Source organism: Salmo salar, chromosome ssa27 (genome assembly GCF_905237065.1).
Source record: "Salmo salar chromosome ssa27, Ssal_v3.1, whole genome shotgun sequence".
NCBI classification, from domain to species: Eukaryota; Metazoa; Chordata; class Actinopteri; order Salmoniformes; family Salmonidae; genus Salmo; species Salmo salar.
In genome coordinates this window covers 39,225,918-39,249,929 of record NC_059468.1, presented here as the reverse complement: position 1 = coordinate 39,249,929, position 24,012 = coordinate 39,225,918, and the positions used below count along the sequence as shown (strand labels likewise).

The 24,012-nt window shown below is 45.2% G+C and overlaps 28 non-coding genes across 28 annotated transcripts; all 28 read left to right on the top strand.

The window, feature by feature from the left end:
- Window positions 1-329: 329 nt before the first annotated feature.
- Window positions 330-417, top strand: trnay-gua (transfer RNA tyrosine (anticodon GUA)). The gene is given in 2 exon segments: window positions 330-366; window positions 382-417. It is a non-coding gene; the product is annotated as a tRNA-Tyr (tRNA).
- A 797-nt stretch (window positions 418-1,214) lies between these two features.
- trnay-gua (transfer RNA tyrosine (anticodon GUA)) lies at window positions 1,215-1,302 on the top strand. The gene is given in 2 exon segments: window positions 1,215-1,251; window positions 1,267-1,302. It is a non-coding gene; the product is annotated as a tRNA-Tyr (tRNA).
- Window positions 1,303-2,088: 786 nt separating this feature from the next.
- Window positions 2,089-2,176, top strand: trnay-gua (transfer RNA tyrosine (anticodon GUA)). The gene is given in 2 exon segments: window positions 2,089-2,125; window positions 2,141-2,176. It is a non-coding gene; the product is annotated as a tRNA-Tyr (tRNA).
- A 600-nt stretch (window positions 2,177-2,776) lies between these two features.
- On the top strand, window positions 2,777-2,864 carry trnay-gua (transfer RNA tyrosine (anticodon GUA)). The gene is given in 2 exon segments: window positions 2,777-2,813; window positions 2,829-2,864. It is a non-coding gene; the product is annotated as a tRNA-Tyr (tRNA).
- Window positions 2,865-3,661: 797 nt separating this feature from the next.
- On the top strand, window positions 3,662-3,749 carry trnay-gua (transfer RNA tyrosine (anticodon GUA)). The gene is given in 2 exon segments: window positions 3,662-3,698; window positions 3,714-3,749. It is a non-coding gene; the product is annotated as a tRNA-Tyr (tRNA).
- Window positions 3,750-4,534: 785 nt separating this feature from the next.
- trnay-gua (transfer RNA tyrosine (anticodon GUA)) lies at window positions 4,535-4,622 on the top strand. Its single transcript is given in 2 exon segments — window positions 4,535-4,571; window positions 4,587-4,622. It is a non-coding gene; the product is annotated as a tRNA-Tyr (tRNA).
- A 600-nt stretch (window positions 4,623-5,222) lies between these two features.
- Window positions 5,223-5,310, top strand: trnay-gua (transfer RNA tyrosine (anticodon GUA)). The gene is given in 2 exon segments: window positions 5,223-5,259; window positions 5,275-5,310. It is a non-coding gene; the product is annotated as a tRNA-Tyr (tRNA).
- Window positions 5,311-6,107: 797 nt separating this feature from the next.
- Window positions 6,108-6,195, top strand: trnay-gua (transfer RNA tyrosine (anticodon GUA)). The gene is given in 2 exon segments: window positions 6,108-6,144; window positions 6,160-6,195. It is a non-coding gene; the product is annotated as a tRNA-Tyr (tRNA).
- Window positions 6,196-6,981: 786 nt separating this feature from the next.
- trnay-gua (transfer RNA tyrosine (anticodon GUA)) lies at window positions 6,982-7,069 on the top strand. Its single transcript is given in 2 exon segments — window positions 6,982-7,018; window positions 7,034-7,069. It is a non-coding gene; the product is annotated as a tRNA-Tyr (tRNA).
- Window positions 7,070-7,866: 797 nt separating this feature from the next.
- Window positions 7,867-7,954, top strand: trnay-gua (transfer RNA tyrosine (anticodon GUA)). Its single transcript is given in 2 exon segments — window positions 7,867-7,903; window positions 7,919-7,954. It is a non-coding gene; the product is annotated as a tRNA-Tyr (tRNA).
- Window positions 7,955-8,741: 787 nt separating this feature from the next.
- trnay-gua (transfer RNA tyrosine (anticodon GUA)) lies at window positions 8,742-8,829 on the top strand. Its single transcript is given in 2 exon segments — window positions 8,742-8,778; window positions 8,794-8,829. It is a non-coding gene; the product is annotated as a tRNA-Tyr (tRNA).
- Window positions 8,830-9,429: 600 nt separating this feature from the next.
- On the top strand, window positions 9,430-9,517 carry trnay-gua (transfer RNA tyrosine (anticodon GUA)). The gene is given in 2 exon segments: window positions 9,430-9,466; window positions 9,482-9,517. It is a non-coding gene; the product is annotated as a tRNA-Tyr (tRNA).
- Window positions 9,518-10,308: 791 nt separating this feature from the next.
- trnay-gua (transfer RNA tyrosine (anticodon GUA)) lies at window positions 10,309-10,396 on the top strand. The gene is given in 2 exon segments: window positions 10,309-10,345; window positions 10,361-10,396. It is a non-coding gene; the product is annotated as a tRNA-Tyr (tRNA).
- A 798-nt stretch (window positions 10,397-11,194) lies between these two features.
- trnay-gua (transfer RNA tyrosine (anticodon GUA)) lies at window positions 11,195-11,282 on the top strand. The gene is given in 2 exon segments: window positions 11,195-11,231; window positions 11,247-11,282. It is a non-coding gene; the product is annotated as a tRNA-Tyr (tRNA).
- Window positions 11,283-12,068: 786 nt separating this feature from the next.
- Window positions 12,069-12,156, top strand: trnay-gua (transfer RNA tyrosine (anticodon GUA)). The gene is given in 2 exon segments: window positions 12,069-12,105; window positions 12,121-12,156. It is a non-coding gene; the product is annotated as a tRNA-Tyr (tRNA).
- Window positions 12,157-12,756: 600 nt separating this feature from the next.
- trnay-gua (transfer RNA tyrosine (anticodon GUA)) lies at window positions 12,757-12,844 on the top strand. The gene is given in 2 exon segments: window positions 12,757-12,793; window positions 12,809-12,844. It is a non-coding gene; the product is annotated as a tRNA-Tyr (tRNA).
- Window positions 12,845-14,306: 1,462 nt separating this feature from the next.
- On the top strand, window positions 14,307-14,394 carry trnay-gua (transfer RNA tyrosine (anticodon GUA)). The gene is given in 2 exon segments: window positions 14,307-14,343; window positions 14,359-14,394. It is a non-coding gene; the product is annotated as a tRNA-Tyr (tRNA).
- Window positions 14,395-15,190: 796 nt separating this feature from the next.
- On the top strand, window positions 15,191-15,278 carry trnay-gua (transfer RNA tyrosine (anticodon GUA)). Its single transcript is given in 2 exon segments — window positions 15,191-15,227; window positions 15,243-15,278. It is a non-coding gene; the product is annotated as a tRNA-Tyr (tRNA).
- Window positions 15,279-16,064: 786 nt separating this feature from the next.
- Window positions 16,065-16,152, top strand: trnay-gua (transfer RNA tyrosine (anticodon GUA)). Its single transcript is given in 2 exon segments — window positions 16,065-16,101; window positions 16,117-16,152. It is a non-coding gene; the product is annotated as a tRNA-Tyr (tRNA).
- Window positions 16,153-16,752: 600 nt separating this feature from the next.
- On the top strand, window positions 16,753-16,840 carry trnay-gua (transfer RNA tyrosine (anticodon GUA)). The gene is given in 2 exon segments: window positions 16,753-16,789; window positions 16,805-16,840. It is a non-coding gene; the product is annotated as a tRNA-Tyr (tRNA).
- A 1,463-nt stretch (window positions 16,841-18,303) lies between these two features.
- Window positions 18,304-18,391, top strand: trnay-gua (transfer RNA tyrosine (anticodon GUA)). Its single transcript is given in 2 exon segments — window positions 18,304-18,340; window positions 18,356-18,391. It is a non-coding gene; the product is annotated as a tRNA-Tyr (tRNA).
- A 786-nt stretch (window positions 18,392-19,177) lies between these two features.
- On the top strand, window positions 19,178-19,265 carry trnay-gua (transfer RNA tyrosine (anticodon GUA)). Its single transcript is given in 2 exon segments — window positions 19,178-19,214; window positions 19,230-19,265. It is a non-coding gene; the product is annotated as a tRNA-Tyr (tRNA).
- Window positions 19,266-20,051: 786 nt separating this feature from the next.
- Window positions 20,052-20,139, top strand: trnay-gua (transfer RNA tyrosine (anticodon GUA)). The gene is given in 2 exon segments: window positions 20,052-20,088; window positions 20,104-20,139. It is a non-coding gene; the product is annotated as a tRNA-Tyr (tRNA).
- A 600-nt stretch (window positions 20,140-20,739) lies between these two features.
- trnay-gua (transfer RNA tyrosine (anticodon GUA)) lies at window positions 20,740-20,827 on the top strand. The gene is given in 2 exon segments: window positions 20,740-20,776; window positions 20,792-20,827. It is a non-coding gene; the product is annotated as a tRNA-Tyr (tRNA).
- A 599-nt stretch (window positions 20,828-21,426) lies between these two features.
- On the top strand, window positions 21,427-21,514 carry trnay-gua (transfer RNA tyrosine (anticodon GUA)). The gene is given in 2 exon segments: window positions 21,427-21,463; window positions 21,479-21,514. It is a non-coding gene; the product is annotated as a tRNA-Tyr (tRNA).
- A 786-nt stretch (window positions 21,515-22,300) lies between these two features.
- On the top strand, window positions 22,301-22,388 carry trnay-gua (transfer RNA tyrosine (anticodon GUA)). Its single transcript is given in 2 exon segments — window positions 22,301-22,337; window positions 22,353-22,388. It is a non-coding gene; the product is annotated as a tRNA-Tyr (tRNA).
- Window positions 22,389-22,988: 600 nt separating this feature from the next.
- On the top strand, window positions 22,989-23,076 carry trnay-gua (transfer RNA tyrosine (anticodon GUA)). Its single transcript is given in 2 exon segments — window positions 22,989-23,025; window positions 23,041-23,076. It is a non-coding gene; the product is annotated as a tRNA-Tyr (tRNA).
- Window positions 23,077-23,861: 785 nt separating this feature from the next.
- Window positions 23,862-23,949, top strand: trnay-gua (transfer RNA tyrosine (anticodon GUA)). Its single transcript is given in 2 exon segments — window positions 23,862-23,898; window positions 23,914-23,949. It is a non-coding gene; the product is annotated as a tRNA-Tyr (tRNA).
- Window positions 23,950-24,012: the final 63 nt, after the last annotated feature.

Below are 24,012 nucleotides of genomic sequence, written 5' to 3'. Positions count from 1 at the left end.
CCGGGAATCAAACACGGGACACAACAGCAAAAGCTCCAAATCCTTGTCACTAGACCACCAGGGAAAGGGAAAAACCTTCAGCAGTGTCGGGCCTAAACAGCATTCTTTACCCTCGGCTCACATTTTCTCTATCCCCAAATGCAACTACTGGCATTCTCAGGGGATGTAGCTCAGCAGAAGTGCGCATGCTTTGCATGTATGAGGACCCGGCTTCAATCCCTGGCATCTCCATGAAACCACCAAACTAAGAAGTTAACTTTTAAAAGGGCTCATATCCATCAGCAGAACTTATGACCATCTAGGTGATGGCGTTGTAACATACTCATCGACCTTTGATAGCTCAGTTGGTAGAGCGGAGGACTGTAGGTGCTAATTACAGCAATCCTTAGGTCGCTGGTTCAAATCCGGCTCAAAGGAGTGAAATTTTTCTTGTGGATTGCCCCAATTTTTTGACAGCCGTGAACTTTGACTTGCAAATGACTAACACATTATCTTTCCCTGAGAACGCCAAATTCTTCATTTCTTGCTCACCGTAGGACAGTTGGTAGAGTGGATGACGGTAGGTGCTCTGTGCAGCAATCCTTAGGTCGCTGGTTCAAATCCGGTTCAAAGGAGTATACATTTTCTTGTGGATTGCCCCAATTTTTTGACAGCCGTGAACTTTGACTTGCGATTGACTAACATATTATCTTTCCCTGAGAGCGCCGAATTCTTCACTTGTTGGTCTTCCATAGGACAGGTGGTAGAGCGGCGGAGTGTACGTGAAATTGCAACAATCCTTATGTCACTGGCTCACACTATCTCAAAGGAGGATAACCTTTTCCGCATTTGTGCTGACTTTCTGACGTTTGCAAAGTTATTCCCTAAAAGCAATTATTTCCCTGACCGGGAATCAAACACGGGACACAACAGCAAAAGCTCCAAATCCTTGTCACTAGACCACCAGGGAAAGGGAAAAACCTTCAGCAGTGTCGGGCCTAAACAGCATTCTTTACCCTCGGCTCACATTTTCTCTATCCCCAAATGCAACTACTGGCATTCTCAGGGGATGTAGCTCAGCAGAAGTGCGCATGCTTTGCATGTATGAGGACCCGGCTTCAATCCCTGGCATCTCCATGAAACCACCAAACTAAGAAGTTAACTTTTAAAAGGGCTCATATCCATCAGCAGAACTTATGACCATCTAGGTGATGGCGTTGTGACATACTCATCGACCTTTGATAGCTCAGTTGGTAGAGCGGAGGACTGTAGGTGCTAATTACAGCAATCCTTAGGTCGCTGGTTCAAATCCGGCTCAAAGGAGTGAAATTTTTCTTGTGGATTGCCCCAATTTTTTGACAGCCGTGAACTTTGACTTGCGATTGACTAACACATTATCTTTCCCTGAGAACGCCAAATTCTTCATTTCTTGCTCTCCGTAGGACAGTTGGTAGAGTGGATGACGGTAGGTGCTCTGTGCAGCAATCCTTAGGTTGCTGGTTCAAAGGAGTGTACATTTTCTTGTGGATTGCCCCAATTTTTTGACAGCCGTGAACTTTGACTTGCGATTGACTAACATATTATCTTTCCCTGAGAGCGCCGAATTCTTCACTTGTTGGTCTTCCATAGGACAGGTGGTAGAGCGGCGGAGTGTACGTGAAATTGCAACAATCCTTATGTCACTGGCTCACACTATCTCAAAGGAGGATAACCTTTTCCGCATTTGTGCTGACTTTTTGACGTTTGCAAAGTTATTCCCTAAACGCAATTATTTCCCTGACCGGGAATCAAACACGGGACACAACAGCAAAAGCTCCAAATCCTTGTCACTAGACCACCAGGGAAAGGGAAAAACCTTCAGCAGTGTCGGGCCTAAACAGCATTCTTTACCCTCGGCTCACATTTTCTATATCCCCAAATGCAACTACTGGCATTCTCAGGGGATGTAGCTCAGCAGAAGTGCGCATGCTTTGCATGTATGAGGACCCGGCTTCAATCCCTGGCATCTCCATGAAACCACCAAACTAAGAAGTTAACTTTTAAAAGGGCTCATATCCATCAGCAGAACTTATGACCATCTAGGTGATGGCGTTGTGACATACTCATCGACCTTTGATAGCTCAGTTGGTAGAGCGTAGGACTGTAGGTGCTAATTACAGCAATCCTTAGGTCGCTGGTTCAAATCTGGCTCAAAGGAGTGAAATTTTTCTTGTGGATTGCCCCAATTTTTTGACAGCCGTGAACTTTGACTTGCAAATGACTAACACATTATCTTTCCCTGAGAACGCCAAATTCTTCACTTGTTGGTCTTCCATAGGACAGGTGGTAGAGCGGCGGAGTGTACGTGAAATTGCAACAATCCTTATGTCACTGGCTCACACTATCTCAAAGGAGGATAACCTTTTCCGCATTTGTGCTGACTTTTTGACGTTTGCAAAGTTATTCCCTAAAAGCAATTATTTCCCTGACCGGGAATCAAACACGGGACACAACAGCAAAAGCTCCAAATCCTTGTCACTAGACCACCAGGGAAAGGGAAAAACCTTCAGCAGTGTCGGGCCTAAACAGCATTCTTTACCCTCGGCTCACATTTTCTCTATCCCCAAATGCAACTACTGGCATTCTCAGGGGATGTAGCTCAGCAGAAGTGCGCATGCTTTGCATGTATGAGGACCCGGCTTCAATCCCTGGCATCTCCATGAAACCACCAAACTAAGAAGTTAACTTTTAAAAGGGCTCATATCCATCAGCAGAACTTATGACCATCTAGGTGATGGCGTTGTAACATACTCATCGACCTTTGATAGCTCAGTTGGTAGAGTGGAGGACTGTAGGTGCTAATTACAGCAATCCTTAGGTCGCTGGTTCAAATCCGGCTCAAAGGAGTGAAATTTTTCTTGTGGATTGCCCCAATTTTTTGACAGCCGTGAACTTTGACTTGCAAATGACTAACACATTATCTTTCCCTGAGAACGCCAAATTCTTCATTTCTTGCTCACCGTAGGACAGTTGGTAGAGTGGATGACGGTAGGTGCTCTGTGCAGCAATCCTTAGGTTGCTGGTTCAAATCCGGTTCAAAGGAGTATACATTTTCTTGTGGATTGCCCCAATTTTTTGACAGCCGTGAACTTTGACTTGCTATTGACTAACATATTATCTTTCCCTGAGAGCGCCGAATTCTTCACTTGTTGGTCTTCCATAGGACAGGTGGTAGAGCGGCGGAGTGTACGTGAAATTGCAACAATCCTTATGTCACTGGCTCACACTATCTCAAAGGAGGATAACCTTTTCCGCATTTGTGCTGACTTTCTGATGTTTGCAAAGTTATTCCCTAAAAGCAATTATTTCCCTGACCGGGAATCAAACACGGGACACAACAGCAAAAGCTCCAAATCCTTGTCACTAGACCACCAGGGAAAGGGAAAAACCTTCAGCAGTGTCGGGCCTAAACAGCATTCTTTACCCTCGGCTCACATTTTCTCTATCCCCAAATGCAACTACTGGCATTCTCAGGGGATGTAGCTCAGCAGAAGTGCGCATGCTTTGCATGTATGAGGACCCGGCTTCAATCCCTGGCATCTCCATGAAACCACCAAACTAAGAAGTTAACTTTTAAAAGGGCTCATATCCATCAGCAGAACTTATGACCATCTAGGTGATGGCGTTGTGACATACTCATCGACCTTTGATAGCTCAGTTGGTAGAGCGGAGGACTGTAGGTGCTAATTACAGCAATCCTTAGGTCGCTGGTTCAAATCCGGCTCAAAGGAGTGAAATTTTTCTTGTGGATTGCCCCAATTTTTTGACAGCCGTGAACTTTGACTTGCGATTGACTAACACATTATCTTTCCCTGAGAACGCCAAATTCTTCATTTCTTGCTCTCCGTAGGACAGTTGGTAGAGTGGATGACGGTAGGTGCTCTGTGCAGCAATCCTTAGGTTGCTGGTTCAAAGGAGTGTACATTTTCTTGTGGATTGCCCCAATTTTTTGACAGCCGTGAACTTTGACTTGCGATTGACTAACATATTATCTTTCCCTGAGAGCGCCGAATTCTTCACTTGTTGGTCTTCCATAGGACAGGTGGTAGAGCGGCGGAGTGTACGTGAAATTGCAACAATCCTTATGTCACTGGCTCACACTATCTCAAAGGAGGATAACCTTTTCCGCATTTGTGCTGACTTTTTGACGTTTGCAAAGTTATTCCCTAAAAGTAATTATTTCCCTGACCGGGAATCAAACACGGGACACAACAGCAAAAGCTCCAAATCCTTGTCACTAGACCACCAGGGAAAGGGAAAAACCTTCAGCAGTGTCGGGCCTAAACAGCATTCTTTACCCTCGGCTCACATTTTCTCTATCCCCAAATGCAACTACTGGCATTCTCAGGGGATGTAGCTCAGCAGAAGTGCGCATGCTTTGCATGTATGAGGACCCGGCTTCATCCCTGGCATCTCCATGAAACCACCAAACTAAGAAGTTAACTTTTAAAAGGGCTCATATCCATCAGCAGAACTTATGACCATCTAGGTGATGGCGTTGTGACATGCTCATCGACCTTTGATAGCTCAGTTGGTAGAGCGTAGGACTGTAGGTGCTAATTACAGCAATCCTTAGGTCGCTGGTTCAAATCTGGCTCAAAGGAGTGAAATTTTTCTTGTGGATTGCCCCAATTTTTTGAAAGCCGTGAACTTTGACTTGCAAATGACTAACACATTATCTTTCCCTGAGAACGCCAAATTCTTCACTTGTTGGTCTTCCATAGGACAGGTGGTAGAGCGGCGGAGTGTACGTGAAATTGCAACAATCCTTATGTCACTGGCTCACACTATCTCAAAGGAGGATAACCTTTTCCGCATTTGTGCTGACTTTTTGACGTTTGCAAAGTTATTCCCTAAAAGCAATTATTTCCCTGACCGGGAATCAAACACGGGACACAACAGCAAAAGCTCCAAATCCTTGTCACTAGACCACCAGGGAAAGGGAAAAACCTTCAGCAGTGTCGGGCCTAAACAGCATTCTTTACCCTCGGCTCACATTTTCTCTATCCCCAAATGCAACTACTGGCATTCTCAGGGGATGTAGCTCAGCAGAAGTGCGCATGCTTTGCATGTATGAGGACCCGGCTTCAATCCCTGGCATCTCCATGAAACCACCAAACTAAGAAGTTAACTTTTAAAAGGGCTCATATCCATCAGCAGAACTTATGACCATCTAGGTGATGGCGTTGTAACATACTCATCGACCTTTAATAGCTCAGTTGGTAGAGCGGAGGACTGTAGGTGCTAATTACAGCAATCCTTAGGTCGCTGGTTCAAATCCGGCTCAAAGGAGTGAAATTTTTCTTGTGGATTGCCCCAATTTTTTGACAGCAGTGAACTTTGACTTGCAAATGACTAACACATTATCTTTCCCTGAGAACGCCAAATTCTTCATTTCTTGCTCACCGTAGGACAGTTGGTAGAGTGGATGACGGTAGGTGCTCTGTGCAGCAATCCTTAGGTTGCTGGTTCAAATCCGGTTCAAAGGAGTATACATTTTCTTGTGGATTGCCCCAATTTTTTGACAGCCGTGAACTTTGACTTGCGATTGACTAACATATTATCTTTCCCTGAGAGCGCCGAATTCTTCACTTGTTGGTCTTCCATAGGACAGGTGGTAGAGCGGCGGAGTGTACGTGAAATTGCAACAATCCTTATGTCACTGGCTCACACTATCTCAAAGGAGGATAACCTTTTCCGCATTTGTGCTGACTTTCTGATGTTTGCAAAGTTATTCCCTAAAAGCAATTATTTCCCTGACCGGGAATCAAACACGGGACACAACAGCAAAAGCTCCAAATCCTTGTCACTAGACCACCAGGGAAAGGGAAAAACCTTCAGCAGTGTCGGGCCTAAACAGCATTCTTTACCCTCGGCTCACATTTTCTCTATCCCCAAATGCAACTACTGGCATTCTCAGGGGATGTAGCTCAGCAGAAGTGCGCATGCTTTGCATGTATGAGGACCCGGCTTCAATCCCTGGCATCTCCATGAAACCACCAAACTAAGAAGTTAACTTTTAAAAGGGCTCATATCCATCAGCAGAACTTATGACCATCTAGGTGATGGCGTTGTGACATACTCATCGACCTTTGATAGCTCAGTTGGTAGAGCGGAGGACTGTAGGTGCTAATTACAGCAATCCTTAGGTCGCTGGTTCAAATCCGGCTCAAAGGAGTGAAATTTTTCTTGTGGATTGCCCCAATTTTTTGACAGCCGTGAACTTTGACTTGCGATTGACTAACACATTATCTTTCCCTGAGAACGCCAAATTCTTCATTTCTTGCTCTCCGTAGGACAGTTGGTAGAGTGGATGACGGTAGGTGCTCTGTGCAGCAATCCTTAGGTTGCTGGTTCAAAGGAGTGTACATTTTCTTGTGGATTGCCCCAATTTTTTGACAGCCGTGAACTTTGACTTGCAAATGACTAACACATTATCTTTCCCTGAGAACGCCAAATTCTTCACTTGTTGGTCTTCCATAGGACAGGTGGTAGAGCGGCGGAGTGTACGTGAAATTGCAACAATCCTTATGTCACTGGCTCACACTATCTCAAAGGAGGATAACCTTTTCCGCATTTGTGCTGACTTTTTGACGTTTGCAAAGTTATTCCCTAAAAGCAATTATTTCCCTGACCGGGAATCAAACACGGGACACAACAGCAAAAGCTCCAAATCCTTGTCACTAGACCACCAGGGAAAGGGAAAAACCTTCAGCAGTGTCGGGCCTAAACAGCATTCTTTACCCTCGGCTCACATTTTCTCTATCCCCAAATGCAACTACTGGCATTCTCAGGGGATGTAGCTCAGCAGAAGTGCGCATGCTTTGCATGTATGAGGACCCGGCTTCAATCCCTGGCATCTCCATGAAACCACCAAACTAAGAAGTTAACTTTTAAAAGGGCTCATATCCATCAGCAGAACTTATGACCATCTAGGTGATGGCGTTGTAACATACTCATCGACCTTTGATAGCTCAGTTGGTAGAGCGGAGGACTGTAGGTGCTAATTACAGCAATCCTTAGGTCGCTGGTTCAAATCCGGCTCAAAGGAGTGAAATTTTTCTTGTGGATTGCCCCAATTTTTTGACAGCCGTGAACTTTGACTTGCAAATGACTAACACATTATCTTTCCCTGAGAACGCCAAATTCTTCATTTCTTGCTCACCGTAGGACAGTTGGTAGAGTGGATGACGGTAGGTGCTCTGTGCAGCAATCCTTAGGTTGCTGGTTCAAATCCGGTTCAAAGGAGTATACATTTTCTTGTGGATTGCCCCAATTTTTTGACAGCCGTGAACTTTGACTTGCGATTGACTAACATATTATCTTTCCCTGAGAGCGCCGAATTCTTCACTTGTTGGTCTTCCATAGGACAGGTGGTAGAGCGGCGGAGTGTACGTGAAATTGCAACAATCCTTATGTCACTGGCTCACACTATCTCAAAGGAGGATAACCTTTTCCGCATTTGTGCTGACTTTCTGATGTTTGCAAAGTTATTCCCTAAAAGCAATTATTTCCCTGACCGGGAATCAAACACGGGACACAACAGCAAAAGCTCCAAATCCTTGTCACTAGACCACCAGGGAAAGGGAAAAACCTTCAGCAGTGTCGGGCCTAAACAGCATTCTTTACCCTCGGCTCACATTTTCTCTATCCCCAAATGCAACTACTGGCATTCTCAGGGGATGTAGCTCAGCAGAAGTGCGCATGCTTTGCATGTATGAGGACCCGGCTTCAATCCCTGGCATCTCCATGAAACCACCAAACTAAGAAGTTAACTTTTAAAAGGGCTCATATCCATCAGCAGAACTTATGACCATCTAGGTGATGGCGTTGTGACATACTCATCGACCTTTGATAGCTCATTTGGTAGAGCGGAGGACTGTAGGTGCTAATTACAGCAATCCTTAGGTCGCTGGTTCAAATCCGGCTCAAAGGAGTGAAATTTTTCTTGTGGATTGCCCCAATTTTTTGACAGCCGTGAACTTTGACTTGCGATTGACTAACACATTATCTTTCCCTGAGAACGCCAAATTCTTTATTTCTTGCTCTCCGTAGGACAGTTGGTAGAGTGGATGACGGTAGGTGCTCTGTGCAGCAATCCTTAGGTTGCTGGTTCAAAGGAGTGTACATTTTCTTGTGGATTGCCCCAATTTTTTGACAGCTGTGAACTTTGACTTGCGATTGACTAACATATTATCTTTCCCTGAGAGCGCCGAATTCTTCACTTGTTGGTCTTCCATAGGACAGGTGGTAGAGCGGGCGGAGTGTACGTGAAATTGCAACAATCCTTATGTCACTGGCTCACACTATCTCAAAGGAGGATAACCTTTTCCGCATTTGTGCTGACTTTTTGACGTTTGCAAAGTTATTCCCTAAAAGCAATTATTTCCCTGACCGGGAATCAAACACGGGACACAACAGCAAAAGCTCCAAATCCTTGTCACTAGACCACCAGGGAAAGGGAAAAACCTTCAGCAGTGTCGGGCCTAAACAGCATTCTTTACCCTCGGCTCACATTTTCTCTATCCCCAAATGCAACTACTGGCATTCTCAGGGGATGTAGCTCAGCAGAAGTGCGCATGCTTTGCATGTATGAGGACCCGGCTTCAATCCCTGGCATCTCCATGAAACCACCAAACTAAGAAGTTAACTTTTAAAAGGGCTCATATCCATCAGCAGAACTTATGACCATCTAGGTGATGGCGTTGTGACTTACTCATCGACCTTTGATAGCTCAGTTGGTAGAGCGTAGGACTGTAGGTGCTAATTACAGCAATCCTTAGGTCGCTGGTTCAAATCTGGCTCAAAGGAGTGAAATTTTTCTTGTGGATTGCCCCAATTTTTTGACAGCCGTGAACTTTGACTTGCAAATGACTAACACATTATCTTTCCCTGAGAACGCCAAATTCTTCACTTGTTGGTCTTCCATAGGACAGGTGGTAGAGCGGCGGAGTGTACGTGAAATTGCAACAATCCTTATGTCACTGGCTCACACTATCTCAAAGGAGGATAACCTTTTCCGCATTTGTGCTGACTTTTTGACGTTTGCAAAGTTATTCCCTAAAAGCAATTATTTCCCTGACCGGGAATCAAACACGGGACACAACAGCAAAAGCTCCAAATCCTTGTCACTAGACCACCAGGGAAAGGGAAAAACCTTCAGCAGTGTCGGGCCTAAACAGCATTCTTTACCCTCGGCTCACATTTTCTCTATCCCCAAATGCAACTACTGGCATTCTCAGGGGATGTAGCTCAGCAGAAGTGCGCATGCTTTGCATGTATGAGGACCCGGCTTCAATCCCTGGCATCTCCATGAAACCACCAAACTAAGAAGTTAACTTTTAAAAGGGCTCATATCCATCAGCAGAACTTATGACCATCTAGGTGATGGCGTTGTAACATACTCATCGACCTTTGATAGCTCAGTTGGTAGAGCGGAGGACTGTAGGTGCAAATTACAGCAATCCTTAGGTCGCTGGTTCAAATCCGGCTCAAAGGAGTGAAATTTTTCTTGTGGATTGCCCCAATTTTTTGACAGCCGTGAACTTTGACTTGCAAATGACTAACACATTATCTTTCCCTGAGAACGCCAAATTCTTCATTTCTTGCTCACCATAGGACAGTTGGTAGAGTGGATGACGGTAGGTGCTCTGTGCAGCAATCCTTAGGTTGCTGGAATGGTTCAAAGGAGTGTACATTTTCTTGTGGATTGCCCCAATTTTTTGACAGCCGTGAACTTTGACTTGCGATTGACTAACATATTATCTTTCCCTGAGAGCGCCGAATTCTTCACTTGTTGGTCTTCCATAGGACAGGTGGTAGAGCGGCGGAGTGTACGTGAAATTGCAACAATCCTTATGTCACTGGCTCACACTATCTCAAAGGAGGATAACCTTTTCCGCATTTGTGCTGACTTTTTGACGTTTGCAAAGTTATTCCCTAAAAGCAATTATTTCCCTGACCGGGAATCAAACACGGGACACAACAGCAAAAGCTCCAAATCCTTGTCACTAGACCACCAGGGAAAGGGAAAAACCTTCAGCAGTGTCGGGCCTAAACAGCATTCTTTACCCTCGGCTCACATTTTCTCTATCCCCAAATGCAACTACTGGCATTCTCAGGGGATGTAGCTCAGCAGAAGTGCGCATGCTTTGCATGTATGAGGACCCGGCTTCAATCCCTGGCATCTCCATGAAACCACCAAACTAAGAAGTTAACTTTTAAAAGGGCTCATATCCATCAGCAGAACTTATGACCATCTAGGTGATGGCGTTGTAACATACTCATCGACCTTTGATAGCTCAGTTGGTAGAGCGGAGGACTGTAGGTGCTAATTACAGCAATCCTTAGGTCGCTGGTTCAAATCCGGCTCAAAGGAGTGAAATTTTTCTTGTGGATTGCCCCAATTTTTTGACAGCCGTGAACTTTGACTTGCGATTGACTAACACATTATCTTTCCCTGAGAACGCCAAATTCTTCATTTCTTGCTCACCGTAGGACAGTTGGTAGAGTGGATGACGGTAGGTGCTCTGTGCAGCAATCCTTAGGTCGCTGGTTCAAATCCGGTTCAAAGGAGTGTACATTTTCTTGTGGATTGCCCCAATTTTTTGACAGCCGTGAACTTTGACTTGCGATTGACTAACATATTATCTTTCCCTGAGAGCGCCGAAATTCTTCACTTGTTGGTCTTCCATAGGACAGGTGGTAGAGCGGCGGAGTCTCTGTGAAATTGCAACAATCCTTATGTCACTGGCTCACACTATCTCAAAGGAGGATAACCTTTTCCGCATTTGTGCTGACTTTCTGATGTTTGCAAAGTTATTCCCTAAAAGCAATTATTTCCCTGACCGGGAATCAAACACGGGACACAACAGCAAAAGCTCCAAATCCTTGTCACTAGACCACCAGGGAAAGGGAAAAACCTTCAGCAGTGTCGGGCCTAAACAGCATTCTTTACCCTCGGCTCACATTTTCTCTATCCCCAAATGCAACTACTGGCATTCTCAGGGGATGTAGCTCAGCAGAAGTGCGCATGCTTTGCATGTATGAGGACCCGGCTTCAATCCCTGGCATCTCCATGAAACCACCAAACTAAGAAGTTAACTTTTAAAAGGGCTCATATCCATCAGCAGAACTTATGACCATCTAGGTGATGGCGTTGTGACATACTCATCGACCTTTGATAGCTCAGTTGGTAGAGCGGAGGACTGTAGGTGCTAATTACAGCAATCCTTAGGTCGCTGGTTCAAATCCGGCTCAAAGGAGTGAAATTTTTCTTGTGGATTGCCCCAATTTTTTGACAGCCGTGAACTTTGACTTGCGATTGACTAACACATTATCTTTCCCTGAGAACGCCAAATTCTTTATTTCTTGCTCTCCGTAGGACAGTTGGTAGAGTGGATGACGGTAGGTGCTCTGTGCAGCAATCCTTAGGTTGCTGGTTCAAAGGAGTGTACATTTTCTTGTGGATTGCCCCAATTTTTTGACAGCCGTGAACTTTGACTTGCGATTGACTAACACATTATCTTTCCCTGAGAGCGCCGAATTCTTCACTTGTTGGTCTTCCATAGGACAGGTGGTAGAGCGGCGGAGTGTACGTGAAATTGCAACAATCCTTATGTCACTGGCTCACACTATCTCAAAGGAGGATAACCTTTTCCGCATTTGTGCTGACTTTTTGACGTTTGCAAAGTTATTCCCTAAAAGCAATTATTTCCCTGACCGGGAATCAAACACGGGACACAACAGCAAAAGCTCCAAATCCTTGTCACTAGACCACCAGGGAAAGGGAAAAACCTTCAGCAGTGTCGGGCCTAAACAGCATTCTTTACCCTCGGCTCACATTTTCTCTATCCCCAAATGCAACTACTGGCATTCTCAGGGGATGTAGCTCAGCAGAAGTGCGCATGCTTTGCATGTATGAGGACCCGGCTTCAATCCCTGGCATCTCCATGAAACCACCAAACTAAGAAGTTAACTTTTAAAAGGGCTCATATCCATCAGCAGAACTTATGACCATCTAGGTGATGGCGTTGTGACTTACTCATCGACCTTTGATAGCTCAGTTGGTAGAGCGTAGGACTGTAGGTGCTAATTACAGCAATCCTTAGGTCGCTGGTTCAAATCTGGCTCAAAGGAGTGAAATTTTTCTTGTGGATTGCCCCAATTTTTTGACAGCCGTGAACTTTGACTTGCAAATGACTAACACATTATCTTTCCCTGAGAACGCCAAATTCTTCACTTGTTGGTCTTCCATAGGACAGGTGGTAGAGCGGCGGAGTGTACGTGAAATTGCAACAATCCTTATGTCACTGGCTCACACTATCTCAAAGGAGGATAACCTTTTCCGCATTTGTGCTGACTTTTTGACGTTTGCAAAGTTATTCCCTAAAAGCAATTATTTCCCTGACCGGGAATCAAACACGGGACACAACAGCAAAAGCTCCAAATCCTTGTCACTAGACCACCAGGGAAAGGGAAAAACCTTCAGCAGTGTCGGGCCTAAACAGCATTCTTTACCCTCGGCTCACATTTTCTCTATCCCCAAATGCAACTACTGGCATTCTCAGGGGATGTAGCTCAGCAGAAGTGCGCATGCTTTGCATGTATGAGGACCCGGCTTCAATCCCTGGCATCTCCATGAAACCACCAAACTAAGAAGTTAACTTTTAAAAGGGCTCATATCCATCAGCAGAACTTATGACCATCTAGGTGATGGCGTTGTAACATACTCATCGACCTTTGATAGCTCAGTTGGTAGAGCGGAGGACTGTAGGTGCAAATTACAGCAATCCTTAGGTCGCTGGTTCAAATCCGGCTCAAAGGAGTGAAATTTTTCTTGTGGATTGCCCCAATTTTTTGACAGCCGTGAACTTTGACTTGCAAATGACTAACACATTATCTTTCCCTGAGAACGCCAAATTCTTCATTTCTTGCTCACCATAGGACAGTTGGTAGAGTGGATGACGGTAGGTGCTCTGTGCAGCAATCCTTAGGTTGCTGGTTCAAAGGAGTGTACATTTTCTTGTGGATTGCCCCAATTTTTTGACAGCCGTGAACTTTGACTTGCGATTGACTAACATATTATCTTTCCCTGAGAGCGCCGAATTCTTCACTTGTTGGTCTTCCATAGGACAGGTGGTAGAGCGGCGGAGTGTACGTGAAATTGCAACAATCCTTATGTCACTGGCTCACACTATCTCAAAGGAGGATAACCTTTTCCGCATTTGTGCTGACTTTTTGACGTTTGCAAAGTTATTCCCTAAAAGCAATTATTTCCCTGACCGGGAATCAAACACGGGACACAACAGCAAAAGCTCCAAATCCTTGTCACTAGACCACCAGGGAAAGGGAAAACCTTCAGCAGTGTCGGGCCTAAACAGCATTCTTTACCCTCGGCTCACATTTTCTCTATCCCCAAATGCAACTACTGGCATTCTCAGGGGATGTAGCTCAGCAGAAGTGCGCATGCTTTGCATGTATGAGGACCCGGCTTCAATCCCTGGCATCTCCATGAAACCACCAAACTAAGAAGTTAACTTTTAAAAGGGCTCATATCCATCAGCAGAACTTATGACCATCTAGGTGATGGCGTTGTGACATACTCATCGACCTTTGATAGCTCAGTTGGTAGAGCAGAGGACTGTAGGTGCTAATTACAGCAATCCTTAGGTCGCTGGTTCAAAGGAGTGAAATTTTTCTTGTGGATTGCCCCAATTTTTTGACAGCGGTGAACTTTGACTTGCGATTGACTAACATATTATCTTTCCCTGAGAGCGCCGAATTCTTCACTTGTTGGTCTTCCATAGGACAGGTGGTAGAGCGGCGGAGTGTACGTGAAATTGCAGCAATCCTTATGTCACTGGCTCACACTATCTCAAAGGAGGATAACCTTTTCCGCATTTGTGCTGACTTTTTGACGTTTGCAAAGTTATTCCCTAAAAGCAATTATTTCCCTGACCGGGAATCAAACACGGGACACAACAGCAAAAGCTCCAAATCCTTGTCACTAGACCACCAGGGAAAGGGAAAAACCTTCAGCAGTGTCGGGCCTAAACAGCATTCTTTACCCTCGGCTCACATTTTCTCTATCCCCAAATGCAACTACTGGCATTCTCAGGGGATGTAGCTCAGCAGAAGTGCGCATGCTTTGCATGTATGAGGACCCGGCTTCAATCCCTGGCATCTCCATGAAACCACCAAACTAAGAAGTTAACTTTTAAAAGGGCTCATATCCATCAGCAGAACTTATGACCATCTAGGTGATGGCGTTGTAACATACTCATCGACCTTTGATAGCTCAGTTGGTAGAGCGGAGGACTGTAGGTGCTAATTACAGCAATCCTTAGGTCGCTGGTTCAAATCCGGCTCAAAGGAGTGAAATTTTTCTTGTGGATTGCCCCAATTTTTTGACAGCCGTGAACTTTGACTTGCGAATGACTAACACATTATCTTTCCCTGAGAACGCCAAATTCTTCATTTCTTGCTCACCGTAGGACAGTTGGTAGAGTGGATGACGGTAGGTGCTCTGTGCAGCAATCCTTAGGTTGCTGGTTCAAATCCGGTTCAAAGGAGTGTACATTTTCTTGTGGATTGCCCCAATTTTTTGACAGCCGTGAACTTTGACTTGCGATTGACTAACATATTATCTTTCCCTGAGAGCGCCGAATTCTTCACTTGTTGGTCTTCCATAGGACAGGTGGTAGAGCGGCGGAGTGTACGTGAAATTGCAACAATCCTTATGTCACTGGCTCACACTATCTCAAAGGAGGATAACCTTTTCCGCATTTGTGCTGACTTTCTGATGTTTGCAAAGTTATTCCCTAAAAGCAATTATTTCCCTGACCGGGAATCAAACACGGACACAACAGCAAAAGCTCCAAATCCTTGTCACTAGACCACCAGGGAAAGGGAAAAACCTTCAGCAGTGTCGGGCCTAAACAGCATTCTTTACCCTCGGCTCACATTTTCTCTATCCCCAAATGCAACTACTGGCATTCTCAGGGGATGTAGCTCAGCAGAAGTGCGCATGCTTTGCATGTATGAGGACCCGGCTTCAATCCCTGGCATCTCCATGAAACCACCAAACTAAGAAGTTAACTTTTAAAAGGGCTCATATCCATCAGCAGAACTTATGACCATCTAGGTGATGGCGTTGTGACATACTCATCGACCTTTGATAGCTCAGTTGGTAGAGCGGAGGACTGTAGGTGCTAATTACAGCAATCCTTAGGTCGCTGGTTCAAATCCGGCTCAAAGGAGTGAAATTTTTCTTGTGGATTGCCCCAATTTTTTGACAGCCGTGAACTTTGACTTGCGATTGACTAACACATTATCTTTCCCTGAGAACGCCAAATTCTTCATTTCTTGCTCTCCGTAGGACAGTTGGTAGAGTGGATGACGGTAGGTGCTCTGTGCAGCAATCCTTAGGTTGCTGGTTCAAAGGAGTGTACATTTTCTTGTGGATTGCCCCAATTTTTTGACAGCTGTGAACTTTGACTTGCGATTGACTAACATATTATCTTTCCCTGAGAGCGCCGAATTCTTCACTTGTTGGTCTTCCATAGGACAGGTGGTAGAGCGGCGGAGTGTACGTGAAATTGCAACAATCCTTATGTCACTGGCTCACACTATCTCAAAGGAGGATAACCTTTTCCGCATTTGTGCTGACTTTTTGACGTTTGCAAAGTTATTCCCTAAAAGCAATTATTTCCCTGACCGGGAATCAAACACGGGACACAACAGCAAAAGCTCCAAATCCTTGTCACTAGACCACCAGGGAAAGGGAAAAACCTTCAGCAGTGTCGGGCCTAAACAGCATTCTTTACCCTCGGCTCACATTTTCTCTATCCCCAAATGCAACTACTGGCATTCTCAGGGGATGTAGCTCAGCAGAAGTGCGCATGCTTTGCATGTATGAGGACCCGGCTTCAATCCCTGGCATCTCCATGAAACCACCAAACTAAGAAGTTAACTTTTAAAAGGGCTCATATCCATCAGCAGAACTTATGACCATCTAGGTGATGGCGTTGTGACATACTCATCGACCTTTGATAGCTCAGTTGGTAGAGCGTAGGACTGTAGGTGCTAATTACAGCAATCCTTAGGTCGCTGGTTCAAATCTGGCTCAAAGGAGTGAAATTTTTCTTGTGGATTGCCCCAATTTTTTGACAGCCGTGAACTTTGACTTGCAAATGACTAACACATTATCTTTCCCTGAGAACGCCAAATTCTTCACTTGTTGGTCTTCCATAGGACAGGTGGTAGAGCGGCGGAGTGTACGTGAAATTGCAACAATCCTTATGTCACTGGCTCACACTATCTCAAAGGAGGATAACCTTTTCCGCATTTGTGCTGACTTTTTGACGTTTGCAAAGTTATTCCCTAAAAGCAATTATTTCCCTGACCGGGAATCAAACACGGGACACAACAGCAAAAGCTCCAAATCCTTGTCACTAGACCACCAGGGAAAGGGAAAAACCTTCAGCAGTGTCGGGCCTAAACAGCATTCTTTACCCTCGGCTCACATTTTCTCTATCCCCAAATGCAACTACTGGCATTCTCAGGGGATGTAGCTCAGCAGAAGTGCGCATGCTTTGCATGTATGAGGACCCGGCTTCAATCCCTGGCATCTCCATGAAACCACCAAACTAAGAAGTTAACTTTTAAAAGGGCTCATATCCATCAGCAGAACTTATGACCATCTAGGTGATGGCGTTGTAACATACTCATCGACCTTTGATAGCTCAGTTGGTAGAGCGGAGGACTGTAGGTGCAAATTACAGCAATCCTTAGGTCGCTGGTTCAAATCCGGCTCAAAGGAGTGAAATTTTTCTTGTGGATTGCCCCAATTTTTTGACAGCCGTGAACTTTGACTTGCAAATGACTAACACATTATCTTTCCCTGAGAACGCCAAATTCTTCATTTCTTGCTCACCATAGGACAGTTGGTAGAGTGGATGACGGTAGGTGCTCTGTGCAGCAATCCTTAGGTTGCTGGTTCAAAGGAGTGTACATTTTCTTGTGGATTGCCCCAATTTTTTGACAGCCGTGAACTTTGACTTGCGATTGACTAACATATTATCTTTCCCTGAGAGCGCCGAATTCTTCACTTGTTGGTCTTCCATAGGACAGGTGGTAGAGCGGCGGAGTGTACGTGAAATTGCAACAATCCTTATGTCACTGGCTCACACTATCTCAAAGGAGGATAACCTTTTCCGCATTTGTGCTGACTTTTTGACGTTTGCAAAGTTATTCCCTAAAAGCAATTATTTCCCTGACCGGGAATCAAACACGGGACACAACAGCAAAAGCTCCAAATCCTTGTCACTAGACCACCAGGGAAAGGGAAAAACCTTCAGCAGTGTCGGGCCTAAACAGCATTCTTTACCCTCGGCTCACATTTTCTCTATCCCCAAATGCAACTACTGGCATTCTCAGGGGATGTAGCTCAGCAGAAGTGCGCATGCTTTGCATGTATGAGGACCCGGCTTCAATCCCTGGCATCTCCATGAAACCACCAAACTAAGAAGTTAACTTTTAAAAGGGCTCATATCCATCAGCAGAACTTATGACCATCTAGGTGATGGCGTTGTGACATACTCATCGACCTTTGATAGCTCAGTTGGTAGAGCAGAGGACTGTAGGTGCTAATTACAGCAATCCTTAGGTCGCTGGTTCAAAGGAGTGAAATTTTTCTTGTGGATTGCCCCAATTTTTTGACAGCGGTGAACTTTGACTTGCGATTGACTAACATATTATCTTTCCCTGAGAGCGCCGAATTCTTCACTTGTTGGTCTTCCATAGGACAGGTGGTAGAGCGGCGGAGTGTACGTGAAATTGCAGCAATCCTTATGTCACTGGCTCACACTATCTCAAAGGAGGATAACCTTTTCCGCATTTGTGCTGACTTTTTGACGTTTGCAAAGTTATTCCCTAAAAGCAATTATTTCCCTGACCGGGAATCAAACACGGGACACAACAGCAAAAGCTCCAAATCCTTGTCACTAGACCACCAGGGAAAGGGAAAAACCTTCAGCAGTGTCGGGCCTAAACAGCATTCTTTACCCTCGGCTCACATTTTCTCTATCCCCAAATGCAACTACTGGCATTCTCAGGGGATGTAGCTCAGCAGAAGTGCGCATGCTTTGCATGTATGAGGACCCGGCTTCAATCCCTGGCATCTCCATGAAACCACCAAACTAAGAAGTTAACTTTTAAAAGGGCTCATATCCATCAGCAGAACTTATGACCATCTAGGTGATGGCGTTGTGACGTACTCATTGACCTTTGATAGCTCAGTTGGTAGAGCGGAGGACTGTAGGTGCTAATTACAGCAATCCTTAGGTTGCTGGTTCAAATCCGGCTCAAAGGAGTGAAGTTTTTCTTGTGGATTGCCCCAATTTTTTGACAGCCGTGAACTTTGACTTGCGATTGACTAACACATTATCTTTCCCTGAGAACGCCAAATTCTTCATTTCTTGCTCTCCGTAGGACAGTCGGTAGAGTGGATGACGGTAGGTGCTCTGTGCAGCAACCCTTAGGTCGCTGGTTCAAAGGAGTGTACATTTTCTTGTGGATTGCCCCAATTTTTTGACAGCCGTGAACTTTGACTTGCGATTGACTAACATATTATCTTTCCCTGAGAGCGCCGAATTCTTCACTTGTTGGTCTTCCATAGGACAGGTGGTAGAGCGGCGGAGTGTACGTGAAATTGCAACAAACCTTATGTCACTGGCTCACACTATCTCAAAGGAGGATAACCTTTTCCGCATTTGTGCTGACTTTTTGACGTTTGCAAAGTTATTCCCTAAAAGCAATTATTTCCCTGACCGGGAATCAAACACGGGACACAACAGCAAAAGCTCCAAATCCTTGTCACTAGACCACCAGGGAAAGGGAAAAACCTTCAGCAGTGTCGGGCCTAAACAGCATTCTTTACCCTCGGCTCACATTTTCTCTATCCCCAAATGCAACTACTGGCATTCTCAGGGGATGTAGCTCAGCAGAAGTGCGCATGCTTTGCATGTATGAGGACCCGGCTTCAATCCCTGGCATCTCCATGAAACCACCAAACTAAGAAGTTAACTTTTAAAAGGGCTCATATCCATCAGCAGAACTTATGACCATCTAGGTGATGGCGTTGTGACATACTCATCGACCTTTGATAGCTCAGTTGGGAGAGCGGAGGACTGTAGGTGCTAATTACAGCAATCCTTAGGTCGCTGGTTCAAATCTGGCTCAAAGGAGTGAAATTTTTCTTGTGGATTGCCCCAATTTTTTGACAGCCGTGAACTTTGACTTGCAATTGACTAACACATTATCTTTCCCTGAGAACGCCAAATTCTTCATTTCTTGCTCTCCGTAGAACAGTTGGTAGAGTGGATGACGGTAGGTGCTCTGTGCAGCAATCCTTAGGTCGCTGGTTCAAAGGAGTGTACATTTTCTTGTGGATTGCCCCAATTTTTTGACAGCCGTGAACTTTGACTTGCGATTGACTAACACATTATCTTTCCCTGAGAACGCCGAATTCTTCACTTGTTGGTCTTCCATAGGACAGGTGGTAGAGCGGCGGAGTGTACGTGAAATTGCAACAATCCTTATGTCACTGGCTCACACTATCTCAAAGGAGGATAACCTTTTCCGCATTTGTGCTGACTTTTTGACGTTTGCAAAGTTATTCCCTAAAAGCAATTATTTCCCTGACCGGGAATCAAACACGGGACACAACAGCAAAAGCTCCAAATCCTTGTCACTAGACCACCAGGGAAAGGGAAAAACCTTCAGCAGTGTCGGGCCTAAACAGCATTCTTTACCCTCGGCTCACATTTTCTCTATCCCCAAATGCAACTACTGGCATTCTCAGGGGATGTAGCTCAGCAGAAGTGCGCATGCTTTGCATGTATGAGGACCCGGCTTCAATCCCTGGCATCTCCATGAAACCACCAAACTAAGAAGTTAACTTTTAAAAGGGCTCATATCCATCAGCAGAACTTATGACCATCTAGGTGATGGCGTTGTGACATACTCATCGACCTTTGATAGCACAGTTGGTAGAGCGGAGGACTGTAGGTGCTAATTACAGCAATCCTTAGGTCGCTGGTTCAAATCTGGCTCAAAGGAGTGAAATTTTTCTTGTGGATTGCCCCAATTTTTTGACAGCCGTGAACTTTGACTTGCGATTGACTAACACATTATCTGTCCCTGAGAACGCCAAATTCTTCACTTGTTGGTCTTCCATAGGACAGGTGGTAGAGCGGCGGAGTGTACGTGAAATTGCAACAATCCTTATGTCACTGGCTCACACTATCTCAAAGGAGGATAACCTTTTCCGCATTTGTGCTGACTTTTTGACGTTTGCAAAGTTATTCCCTAAAAGCAATTATTTCCCTGACCGGGAATCAAACACGGGACACAACAGCAAAAGCTCCAAATCCTTGTCACTAGACCACCAGGGAAAGGGAAAAACCTTCAGCAGTGTCGGGCCTAAACAGCATTCTTTACCCTCGGCTCACATTTTCTCTATCCCCAAATGCAACTACTGGCATTCTCAGGGGATGTAGCTCAGCAGAAGTGCGCATGCTTTGCATGTATGAGGACCCGGCTTCAATCCCTGGCATCTCCATGAAACCACCAAACTAAGAAGTTAACTTTTAAAAGGGCTCATATCCATCAGCAGAACTTATGACCATCTAGGTGATGGCGTTGTGACATACTCATCGACCTTTGATAGCACAGTTGGTAGAGCGGAGGACTGTAGGTGCTAATTACAGCAATCCTTAGGTCGCTGGTTCAAATCTGGCTCAAAGGAGTGAAATTTTTCTTGTGGATTGCCCCAATTTTTTGACAGCCGTGAACTTTGACTTGCGATTGACTAACACATTATCTGTCCCTGAGAACGCCAAATTCTTCACTTGTTGGTCTTCCATAGGACAGGTGGTAGAGCGGCGGAGTGTACGTGAAATTGCAACAATCCTTATGTCACTGGCTCACACTATCTCAAAGGAGGATAACCTTTTCCGCATTTGTGCTGACTTTTTGACGTTTGCAAAGTTATTCCCTAAAAGCAATTATTTCCCTGACCGGAATCAAACACGGGACACAACAGCAAAAGCTCCAAATCCTTGTCACTAGACCACCAGGGAAAGGGAAAAATCTTCAGCAGTGTCGGGCCTAAACAGCATTCTTTACCCTCGGCTCACATTTTCTCTATCCCCAAATGCAACTACTGGCATTCTCAGGGGATGTAGCTCAGCAGAAGTGCGCATGCTTTGCATGTATGAGGACCCGGCTTCAATCCCTGGCATCTCCATGAAACCACCAAACTAAGAAGTTAACTTTTAAAAGGGCTCATATCCATCAGCAGAACTTATGACCATCTAGGTGATGGCGTTGTGACATAATCATCGACCTTTGATAGCTCAGTTGGGAGAGCGGAGGACTGTAGGTGCTAATTACAGCAATCCTTAGGTCGCTGGTTCAAATCCGGCTCAAAGGAGTGACATTTTTCTTGTGGATTGCCCCAATTTTTTGACAGCCGTGAACTTTGACTTGCAATTGACTAACACATTATCTTTCCCTGAGAACGCCAAATTCTTCATTTCTTGCTCTCCGTAGGACAGTTGGTAGAGTGGATGACGGTAGGTGCTCTGTGCAGCAATCCTTAGGTCGCTGGTTCAAAGGAGTGTACATTTTCTTGTGGATTGCCCCAATTTTTTGACAGCCGTGAACTTTGACTTGCGATTGACTAACACATTATCTTTCCCTGAGAACGCCGAATTCTTCACTTGTTGGTCTTCCATAGGACAGGTGGTAGAGCGGCGGAGTGTACGTGAAATTGCAACAATCCTTATGTCACTGGCTCACACTATCTCAAAGGAGGATAACCTTTTCCGCATTTGTGCTGACTTTTTGACGTTTGCAAAGTTATTCCCTAAAAGCAATTATTTCCCTGACCGGGAATCAAACACGGGACACAACAGCAAAAGCTCCAAATCCTTGTCACTAGACCACCAGGGAAAGGGAAAAACCTTCAGCAGTGTCGGGCCTAAACAGCATTCTTTACCCTCGGCTCACATTTTCTCTATCCCCAAATGCAACTACTGGCATTCTCAGGGGATGTAGCTCAGCAGAAGTGCGCATGCTTTGCATGTATGAGGACCCGGCTTCAATCCCTGGCATCTCCATGAAACCACCAAACTAAGAAGTTAACTTTTAAAAGGGCTCATATCCATCAGCAGAACTTATGACCATCTAGGTGATGGCGTTGTGACATACTCATCGACCTTTGATAGCACAGTTGGTAGAGCGGAGGACTGTAGGTGCTAATTACAGCAATCCTTAGGTCGCTGGTTCAAATCTGGCTCAAAGGAGTGAAATTTTTCTTGTGGATTGCCCCAATTTTTTGACAGCCGTGAACTTTGACTTGCGATTGACTAACACATTATCTGTCCCTGAGAACGCCAAATTCTTCACTTGTTGGTCTTCCATAGGACAGGTGGTAGAGCGGCGGAGTGTACGTGAAATTGCAACAATCCTTATGTCACTGGCTCACACTATCTCAAAGGAGGATAACCTTTTCCGCATTTGTGCTGACTTTTTGACGTTTGCAAAGTTATTCCCTAAAAGCAATTATTTCCCTGACCGGGAATCAAACACGGGACACAACAGCAAAAGCTCCAAATCCTTGTCACTAGACCACCAGGGAAAGGGAAAAATCTTCAGCAGTGTCGGGCCTAAACAGCATTCTTTACCCTCGGCTCACATTTTCTCTATCCCCAAATGCAACTACTGGCATTCTCAGGGGATGTAGCTCAGCAGAAGTGCGCATGCTTTGCATGTATGAGGACCCGGCTTCAATCCCTGGCATCTCCATGAAACCACCAAACTAAGAAGTTAACTTTTAAAAGGGCTCATATCCATCAGCAGAACTTATGACCATCTAGGTGATGGCGTTGTGACATACTCATCGACCTTTGATAGCTCAGTTGGGAGAGCGGAGGACTGTAGGTGCTAATTACAGCAATCCTTAGGTCGCTGGTTCAAATCCGGCTCAAAGGAGTGAAATTTTTCTTGTGGATTGCCCCAATTTTTTGACAGCCGTGAACTTTGACTTGCAATTGACTAACACATTATCTTTCCCTGAGAACGCCAAATTCTTCATTTCTTGCTCTCCGTAGAACAGTTGGTAGAGTGGATGACGGTAGGTGCTCTGTGCAGCAATCCTTAGGTCGCTGGTTCAAAGGAGTGTACATTTTCTTGTGGATTGCCCCAATTTTTTGACAGCCGTGAACTTTGACTTGCGATTGACTAACACATTATCTTTCCCTGAGAACGCCGAATTCTTCACTTGTTGGTCTTCCATAGGACAGGTGGTAGAGCGGCGGAGTGTACGTGAAATTGCAACAATCCTTATGTCACTGGCTCACACTATCTCAAAGGAGGATAACCTTTTCCGCATTTGTGCTGACTTTTGACGTTTGCAAAGTTATTCCCTAAAAGCAATTATTTCCCTGACCGGGAATCAAACACGGGACACAACAGCAAAAGCTCCAAATCCTTGTCACTAGACCACCAGGGAAAGGGAAAAACCTTCAGCAGTGTCGGGCCTAAACAGCATTCTTTACCCTCGGCTCACATTTTCTCTATCCCCAAATGCAACTACTGGCATTCTCAGGGGATGTAGCTCAGCAGAAGTGCGCATGCTTTGCATGTATGAGGACCCGGCTTCAATCCCTGGCATCTCCATGAAACCACCAAACTAAGAAGTTAACTTTTAAAAGGGCTCATATCCATCAGCAGAACTTATGACCATCTAGGTGATGGCGTTGTGACATACTCATCGACCTTTGATAGCTCAGTTGGTAGAGCGGAGGACTGTAGGTGCTAATTACAGCAATCCTTAGGTCGCTGGTTCAAATCTGGCTCAAAGGAGTGAAATTTTTCTTGTGGATTGCCCCAATTTTTTGACAGCCGTGAACTTTGACTTGCGATTGA